The sequence below is a fragment of the Oncorhynchus masou genome, chromosome 29 (genome assembly GCF_036934945.1).
Source record: "Oncorhynchus masou masou isolate Uvic2021 chromosome 29, UVic_Omas_1.1, whole genome shotgun sequence".
Lineage (NCBI taxonomy): Eukaryota > Metazoa > Chordata > Actinopteri > Salmoniformes > Salmonidae > Oncorhynchus > Oncorhynchus masou.
The window spans coordinates 93,328,713-93,338,012 of NC_088240.1; positions in this window are offsets into that span (position 1 = coordinate 93,328,713).

Sequence of the window (9,300 nt, forward strand, 5' to 3'; positions counted from 1 at the left end):
CCATCCCAGGGTTGGCAAGGAGGTGGAGCAGAGTCAATATGCCATCCCAGGGTTGGTAAGGAGGTGGAGCAGAGTCAATATGCCATCCCAGGGTTGGCAAGGAGGTGGAGCAGAGTCAATATGCCATCCCAGGGTTGGCAAGGAGGTGGAGCAGAGTCAATATGCCATCCCAGGGTTGGTAAGGAGGTGTAGCAGAGTCAATATGCCATCCCAGGGTTGGCAAGGAGGTGTAGCAGAGTCAATATGCCATCCCAGGGTTGGCAAGGGGGTGGAGCAGAGTCAATATGCCATCCCAGGGTTGGTAAGGGGGTGGAGCAGAGTCAATATGCCATCCCAGGGTTGGTAAGGGGGTGGAGCAGAGTCAATATGCCATCCCAGGGTTGGCAAGGAGGTGTAGCAGAGTCAATATGCCATCCCAGGGTTGGTAAGGAGGTGGAGCAGAGTCAATATGCCATCCCAGGGTTGGCAAGGGGGTGGAGCAGAGTCAATATGCCATCCCAGGGTTGGCAAGGAGGTGGAGCAGAGTCAATATGCCATCCCAGGGTTGGTAAGGAGGTGGAGCAGAGTCAATATGCCATCCCAGGGTTGGCAAGGAGGTGGAGCAGAGTCAATATGCCATCCCAGGGTTGGCAAGGAGGTGGAGCAGAGTCAATATGCCATCCCAGGGTTGGCAGGGAGGTGGAGCAGAGTCAATATGCCATCCCAGGGTTGGTAAGGAGGTGGAGCAGAGTCAATATGCCATCCCAGGGTTGGCAAGGAGGTGGAGCAGAGTCAATATGCCATCCCAGGGTTGGTAAGGAGGTGGAGCAGAGTCAATATGCCATCCCAGGGTTGGCAGGGAGGTGGAGCAGAGTCAATATGCCATCCCAGGGTTGGTAAGGGGGTGGAGCAGAGTCAATATGCCATCCCAGGGTTGGTAAGGGGGTGGAGCAGAGTCAATATGCCATCCCAGGGTTGGCAAGGAGGTGGAGCAGAGTCAATATGCCATCCCAGGGTTGGCAAGGGGTGGAGCAGAGTCAATATGCCATCCCAGGGTTGGCAAGGAGGTGGAGCAGAGTCAATATGCCATCCCAGGGTTGGCAGGGAGGTGGAGCAGAGTCAATATGCCATCCCAGGGTTGGCAAGGGGTGGAGCAGAGTCAATATGCCATCCCAGGGTTGGCAAGGAGGTGGAGCAGAGTCAATATGCCATCCCAGGGTTGGTAAGGAGGTGGAGCAGAGTCAATATGCCATCCCAGGGTTGGCAAGGGGGTGGAGCAGAGTCAATATGCCATCCCAGGGTTGGTAAGGAGGTGGAGCAGAGTCAATACGCCATCCCAGGGTTGGCAAGGGGGTGGAGCAGAGTCAATATGCCATCCCAGGGTTGGCAAGGGGGTGGAGCAGAGTCAATATGCCATCCCAGGGTTGGCAAGGAGGTGTAGCAGAGTCAATATGCCATCCCAGGGTTGGTAAGGGGGTGGAGCAGAGTCAATATGCCATCCCAGGGTTGGTAAGGGGTGGAGCAGAGTCAATACGCCATCCCAGGGTTGGTAAGGGGTGGAGCAGAGTCAATATGCAATCCCAGGGTTGGCAAGGGGTGGAGCAGAGTCAATATGCCATCCCAGGGTTGGTAAGGGGGTGGAGCAGAGTCAATATCCCATCCCAGGGTTGGTAAGGGGGTGGAGCAGAGTCAATATGCCATCCCAGGGTTGGCAGGGAAGTGGAGCAGGGAAACCAAAGCATTTAGAGGAGACACAATGACTCATTTGTAGGTAAAAGAAAAAGTGAGATGAAGGAAAAGATTATTTGGAGGCCAGGTTGGGAAACTAGAAACAATTATATTTACATATACAGTTGGAGTCGGAAGTTTACATACACTTAGATTGGAGTCATTAAAACTCGTTTTTCAACCACTCCACAAATGTCTTGTTTAACAACCTGTAGTTTTGGCAAGTCAGTTAGGACATCTACTTTGTGCATGACACAAGTCATTTTTCCAACAATTGTTTACAGACAGATTATTTCACTTATAATTCACCGTATCACAATTCCAGTGGGACAGAAGTTTACATACACTAAGTTGACTGTGCCTTTAAACAGCTTGGAAAATTCCAGAAAATTATGTCATAGCTTTAGAAGCTGCTGATAGATAATTGACGTCAATTGGAGGTGTACCTGTGGATGTATTTCAAGGACTACCTTCAAACTCAGTGTCTCTTTGCTTGACATCACGGGGAAATCAAAAGAAATCAGCCAAGACCACAGAAAAACAAATGTAGACCTCCACAAGTCTGGTTCATCTTTGGGAGCAATTTCCAAATGCCTGAAGGTACCACGTTCATCTGTACAAACAATAGTATGCAAGTATAAACACCATGGGACCACGCAGCCGCCATACCGCTCAGGAAGGAGACACGCTGTCTCCTAGAGATGAACGTACTTTGGTGTGAAGCACGGGGGTGGCAGCATCATGTTGTGGGGGTACTTTGCTGCAGGAGGACCTGGTGCACTTCACAAAATAGATGGCATCATCAGGGTGGAAAATTTTGTGGATATATTGAAGCAACATCTCAAGACATCAGTCAGGAAGTTAAAGCTTGGTCACAAATGGGTCTTCCAAATGGACAATGACCCCAAGCATACTTCTAAAGTTGTGGAAAAATGGCGTAAGGACAACAAAGTCAATGTATTGGAGTGGCCATCACAAAGCCCTGACCTCAATCCCATAGGAAAACTGTGGGCAGAACTGAAAAAGCGTGTGAGAGCAAGGAGGCCTACAAACCTGACTCAGTTACACCAGCTCTGTCAGGGGAATGGGGCCTACAAACCTGACTCAGTTATACCAGCTCTGTCAGGGGGAATGGGGCCTACAAACCTGACTCAGTTACACCAGCTCTGTCAGGGGGAATGGGGCCTACAAACCTGACTCCGTTATACCAGCTCTGTCAGGAGGAATGGGCCAAAATTCACCATCTTATTGTGGGAAGCTTGTGGAAGGCTACCTGAAATGTTTGACCCAAGTTAAACAATTTAAAGGCAATGCCACCAAATACTAATTGAGTGTATGTAAACTTCTGACCCACTGGGAATGTGATGAAAGAAAAACAAGCTGAAATAAATCATTCTCTCTCATTTTATTCTGACATTTCACATTCTTAAAATAAAGTGGTGATCCTAACTGACCAAAGACGATACATTTTTACTAAGATTAAGTGTCAGGAGTTGTGAAAACTGAGATTAAATGTAGTTGGCTAAGGTCTATGTAAACCTCCGACTTCAACTGAACAATGGCTTGCGAAAGTATTCACCCCCTTGGCATTTTTCCTATTTCCTATTCATTATGCATAGATACAAGTGATTCATTATACATAGATACAAGTGATTCATTATACATAGATACAAGTGATTCATTATACATAGATACAAGTGAGTCATTATACATAGATACAAGTGATTCATTATACATAGATACAAGTGATTCATTATACATAGATACAAGTGAGTCATTATACATAGATACAAGTGATTCATTATGCATAGATACAAGTGATTCATTATACATAGATACAAGTGATTCATTATACATAGATACAAGTGATTCATTATACATAGATACAAGTGATTCATTATACATAGATACAAGTGAGTCATTATACATAGATACAAGTGATTCATTATACATAGATACAAGTGATTCATTATACATAGATACAAGTGATTCATTATACATAGATACAAGTGATTCATTATACATAGATACAAGTGATTCATTATACTTAGATAAAAGTGATTCATTATACTTAGATAAAAGTGATTCATTATACATAGATACAAGTGATTCATTATACATAGATACAAGTGATTCATTATACATAGATACATAGATAAAAGTGATTCATTATACATAGATAAAAGTGATTCATTATACATAGATACATAGATACAAGTGATTCATTATACTTAGATAAAAAGGGGATAACTTGGTATTGAATTTCTTAAAGAACCCAGTTGGAAACCCATCAGACCCTGGAGCCTTGCTGCTCAGCATCGACTGGATAGACTGAATCACTTCTTCAAGGCCAAGAGGGGAATCAAGCTCATCTGCAGTTTCAGTCCTCAACCGTGGGAGTCTCCAGTTCACCCAGAAATGGAGCCATGTTGGCAGTATCTGATGGAAATTCAGACATATACAGAGAGGAATAGAAAGATTTGAAGGTGTCATTGATTCCCCCCCCTCCCCTGTTGGGTCAGAAATCAAGCTCTGAGATGAATCTTTAATTTAGGTAATCGGATGGGTAGCCTGCCCTGCGTTTGAATTGGTGTGCGAGCAGACGGCTTGCCCTGTGGCCATGGTTCATAGTAGGCACCACGTGATGGGTAGCCTGCCCTGCGTTTGAATTGGTGTGCGAGCAGATGGCTTGCCCTGTGGCCATGGTTCATAGTAGGCACCACGTGATGGGTAGCCTGCCCTGCGTTTGAATTGGTGTGCGAGCAGAGAACCGTTCTGCATCTGTAGTGGACAAGAGCTTGAATTCAGATTGTAAGGTCAAGCGTTGCTTATATTAGCTCTGGGGATGGCGTCTGGGCATATTGATGGTCTGAGTCAAGGATGTGAGTTTAGTGAGTTCTACTAGTTTAGCTTTCCGAGTTTTGTTTAAATGAGAAGAATAATACATGTCACGAGTCCGACCGAGGGTGGCTCCCCTTCCCGGTCGGGTGGCGCTCGGCGGTCGTCGTCGCCGGCCACTGATTGTCTTTCCTCCCCCTCCTTGTATATTTATTGTTTGCACCTGTTAGTGAGTCATTAGTTGCGCTTCTTTAGACAGCCGGCCCACCTGTTTCTTTGTGCGGGATTAATTATTGTGACCTTCGGTTCTGTAGTCGAGGAACGTGTTTGTTCCTGGTCGTGTATTCTGCTGTACTGTTTTCGTCGCCCGTGTTTGGGGCATTTGGTTTTGAGCACCCAGCGTTGCGTGAGTGAGTACATTAAAGAGCACAGTATTGCACTCTCTGTTTCCTGCGTCTGACTCCACACCCACGACACCCGGAGCGTTACAATACATAATTCATCCTCTCAGATAGAGCATTAAGTGATTCCCATAAGAGAGAATGAGAGGTTGAGCTTGAGTCTGATTTGACGAAAGAAAAATGATCAATAGAAGTGGAGATAACGTTACAGAAGTCTGCAATCAGACAGGGGAAGAGAATTGAACCTCCAGACAGGAGAAGAGAATTGAACCTCCAGACAGGAGAAGAGAATTGAACCTCCAGACAGGAGAAGAGAATTGAACCTCCAGACAGGAGAAGAGAATTGAACCTCCAGACAGGAGAAGAGAATGGAACCTCCAGACAGGAGAAGAGAATGGAACCTCCAGACAGGAGAAGAGAATTGAACCTCCAGACAGGAGAAGAGAATGGAACCTCCAGACAGGAGAAGAGAATTGAACCTCCAGACAGGAGAAGAGAATTGAACCTCCAGACAGGAGAAGAGAATTGAACCTCCAGACAGGAGAAGAGAATTGAACCTCCAGACAGGAGAAGAGAATTGAACCTCCAGACAGGAGAAGAGAATTGAACCTCCAGACAGGAGAAGAGAATTGAACCTCCAGACAGGAGAAGAGAATTGAATCTCCAGACAGGAGAAGAGAATTGAACCTCCAGACAGGAGAAGAGAATTGAACCTCCAGACAGCAAAAGAGAATTGAACCTCCAGACAGCAAAAGAGAATTGAACCTCCAGACAGGAGCACGAGTTTGTCCTGATGGGAATATGTCGAAAGGCTCAAGGTCCATGGTCAGAAATTACAGGGTAAATATTCAGAAGAGGTGACATTTTGGAAGTAACTCATGATCAATAAAGATTTTAGTCAATATGAGAAAAAGAATGGTGTACATTTGAGAAAAAAAAGAGTCCTCTCTTGCCTTGAGATTCTGAAATCTCCAGGGATCTGATGGCTAACATCTGTACACACCCATGCTGTACACCTATACATCTGTACACCCATGCTGTACACCTATCCATCTGTACACCCATGCTGTACACCTATACATCTGTACACCCATGCTGTACACCTATACATCTGTACACCCATGCTGTACACCTATACATCTGTACACCCATGCTGTACACCTATACATCTGTACACCCATGCTGTACACCTATCCATCTGTACACCCATGCTGAAGCAGGAAATGCGAGAATGACTTTGACATGGCAGAAGTAGACAGTTCTGGGGGTTGGAGCGGTCTAAAGCAGGGCTAATAACACAGTTCTGGGGTTGGAGCGGTCTAAAGCAGGGCTAATAACACAGTTCTGGGGGTTGGAGCGGTCTAAAACCCGGGCTAATAACACAGTTCTGGGGGTTGGAGCGGTCTAAAGCCCGGGCTAATAACACAGCTCTGGGGGTTGGAGCGGTCTAAAGCCCGGGCTAATAACACAGCTCTTGGGGTTGGAGCGGTCTAAAGCCCGGGCTAATAACACAGTTCTGGGGGTTGGAGCGGTCTAAAGCCCGGGCTAATAACACAGCTCTTGGGGTTGGAGCGGTCTAAAGCCCGGGCTAATAACACAGTTCTGGGGGTTGGAGCGGTCTAAAGCCCGGGCTAATAACACAGTTCTGGGGGTTGGAGCGGTCTAAAGCCTGGCTAATAACACAGTTCTGGGGGTTGGAGCGGTCTAAAGCCCGGGCTAATAACACAGTTCTGGGGGTTGGAGCGGTCTAAAGCCCGGGCTAATAACACAGTTCTGGGGGTTGGAGCGGTCTAAAGCCTGGCTAATAACACAGTTCTGGGGGTTGGAGCGGTCTAAAGCAGGGCTAATAACACAGTTCTGGGGGTTGGAGCGGTCTAAAGCAGGGCTAATAACACAGTTCTGGGGGTTGGAGCGGTCTAAAGCCGGGGCTAATAACTCAGTTCTGGGGGTTGGAGTGGTCTAAAACCCGGGCTAATAACACAGTTCTGGGGGTTGGAGCGGTCTAAAGCAGGGCTAATAACACAGTTCTGGGGGTTGGAGCGGTCTAAAGCCGGGGCTAATAACTCAGTTCTGGGGGTTGGAGCGGTCTAAAGCCCGGGCTAATAACACAGTTCTGGGGGTTGGAGCGGTCTAAAGCCGGGCTAATAACACAGTTCTGGGGGTTGGAGCGGTCTAAAGCCCGGGCTAATAACACAGTTCTGGGGGTTGGAGCGGTCTAAAGCCCGGGCTAATAACACAGTTCTGGGGGTTGGAGCGGTCTAAAGCCCGGGCTAATAACACAGTTCTGGGGGTTGGAGCGGTCTAAAGCCAGGGCTAATAACACAGTTCTGGGGGTTGGAGCGGTCTAAAGCCGGGCTAATAACACAGTTCTGGCGGTTGGAGCGGTCTAAAGCCCGGGCTAATAACACAGTTCTGGGGGTTGGAGCGGTCTAAAGCCAGGGCTAATAACACAGTTCTGGGGGTTGGAGCGGTCTAAAGCCGGGCTAATAACACAGTTCTGGGGGTTGGAGCGGTCTAAAGCCTGGGCTAATAACACAGTTCTGGGGGTTGGAGCGGTCTAAAGCCAGGGCTAATAACACAGTTCTGGGGGTTGGAGCGGTCTAAAGCCCGGGCTAATAACACAGCTCTGGGGGTTGGAGCGGTCTAAAGCCGGGCTAATAACACAGTTCTGGGGGTTGGAGCGGTCTAAAGCCGGGCTAATAACACAGTTCTGGGGGTTGGAGTGGTCTAAAGCCCGGGCTAATAACACAGTTCTGGGGGTTGGAGCGGTCTAAAGCCGGGCTAATAACACAGTTCTGGGGGTTGGAGCGGTCTAAAGCCCGGGCTAATAACACAGCTCTGGGGGTTGGAGCGGTCTAAAGCCGGGCTAATAACACAGTTCTGGGGGTTGGAGCGGTCTAAAGCCCGGGCTAATAACACAGTTCTGGGGGTTGGAGTGGTCTAAAGCCCGGGCTAATAACACAGTTCTGGGGGTTGGAGCGGTCTAAAGCCCGGGCTAATAACACTGTTCTGGGGGTTGGAGCGGTCTAAAGCCGGGCTAATAACACAGTTCTGGGGGTTGGAGCGGTCTAAAGCCCGGGCTAATCACACAGTTCTGGGGGTTGGAGCGGTCTAAAGCCCGGGCTAATCACACAGTTCTGGGGGTTGGAGCGGTCTAAAGCCGGGCTAATAACACAGTTCTGGGGGTTGGAGCGGTCTAAAGCCCGGGCTAATAACACAGTTCTGGGGGTTGGAGCGGTCTAAAGCCCGGGCTAATAACACAGTTCTGGGGGTTGGAGCGGTCTAAAGCCCGGGCTAATAACACAGTTCTGGGGGTTGGAGCGGTCTAAAGCCGGGCTAATAACACAGTTCTGGGGGTTGGAGCGGTCTAAAGCCGGGCTAATAACACAGTTCTGGGGGTTGGAGCGGTCTAAAGCCCGGGCTAATAACACAGTTCTGGGGGTTGGAGCGGTCTAAAGCCAGGGCTAATAACACAGTTCTGGGGGTTGGAGCGGTCTAAAGCCCGGGCTAATAACACAGCTCTGGGGGTTGGAGCGGTCTAAAGCCGGGCTAATAACACAGTTCTGGGGGTTGGAGCGGTCTAAAGCCGGGCTAATAACACAGTTCTGGGGGTTGGAGTGGTCTAAAGCCCGGGCTAATAACACAGTTCTGGGGGTTGGAGCGGTCTAAAGCCGGGCTAATAACACAGTTCTGGGGGTTGGAGCGGTCTAAAGCCCGGGCTAATAACACAGCTCTGGGGGTTGGAGCGGTCTAAAGCCCGGGCTAATAACACAGCTCTGGGGGTTGGAGCGGTCTAAAGCCCGGGCTAATAACACTGTTCTGGGGGTTGGAGCGGTCTAAAGCCGGGCTAATAACACAGTTCTGGGGGTTGGAGCGGTCTAAAGCCCGGGCTAATAACACAGTTCTGGGGGTTGGAGCGGTCTAAAGCCAGGGCTAATAACACAGTTCTGGGGGTTGGAGCGGTCTAAAGCCGGGCTAATAACACAGTTCTGGGGGTTGGAGCGGTCTAAAGCCCGGGCTAATAACACAGTTCTGGGGGTTGGAGCGGTCTAAAGCCAGGGCTAATAACACAGTTCTGGGGGTTGGAGCGGTCTAAAGCCCGGGCTAATAACACAGCTCTGGGGGTTGGAGCGGTCTAAAGCCGGGCTAATAACACAGTTCTGGGGGTTGGAGCGGTCTAAAGCCGGGCTAATAACACAGTTCTGGGGGTTGGAGTGGTCTAAAGCCCGGGCTAATAACACAGTTCTGGGGGTTGGAGCGGTCTAAAGCCGGGCTAATAACACAGTTCTGGGGGTTGGAGCGGTCTAAAGCCCGGGCTAATAACACAGCTCTGGGGGTTGGAGCGGTCTAAAGC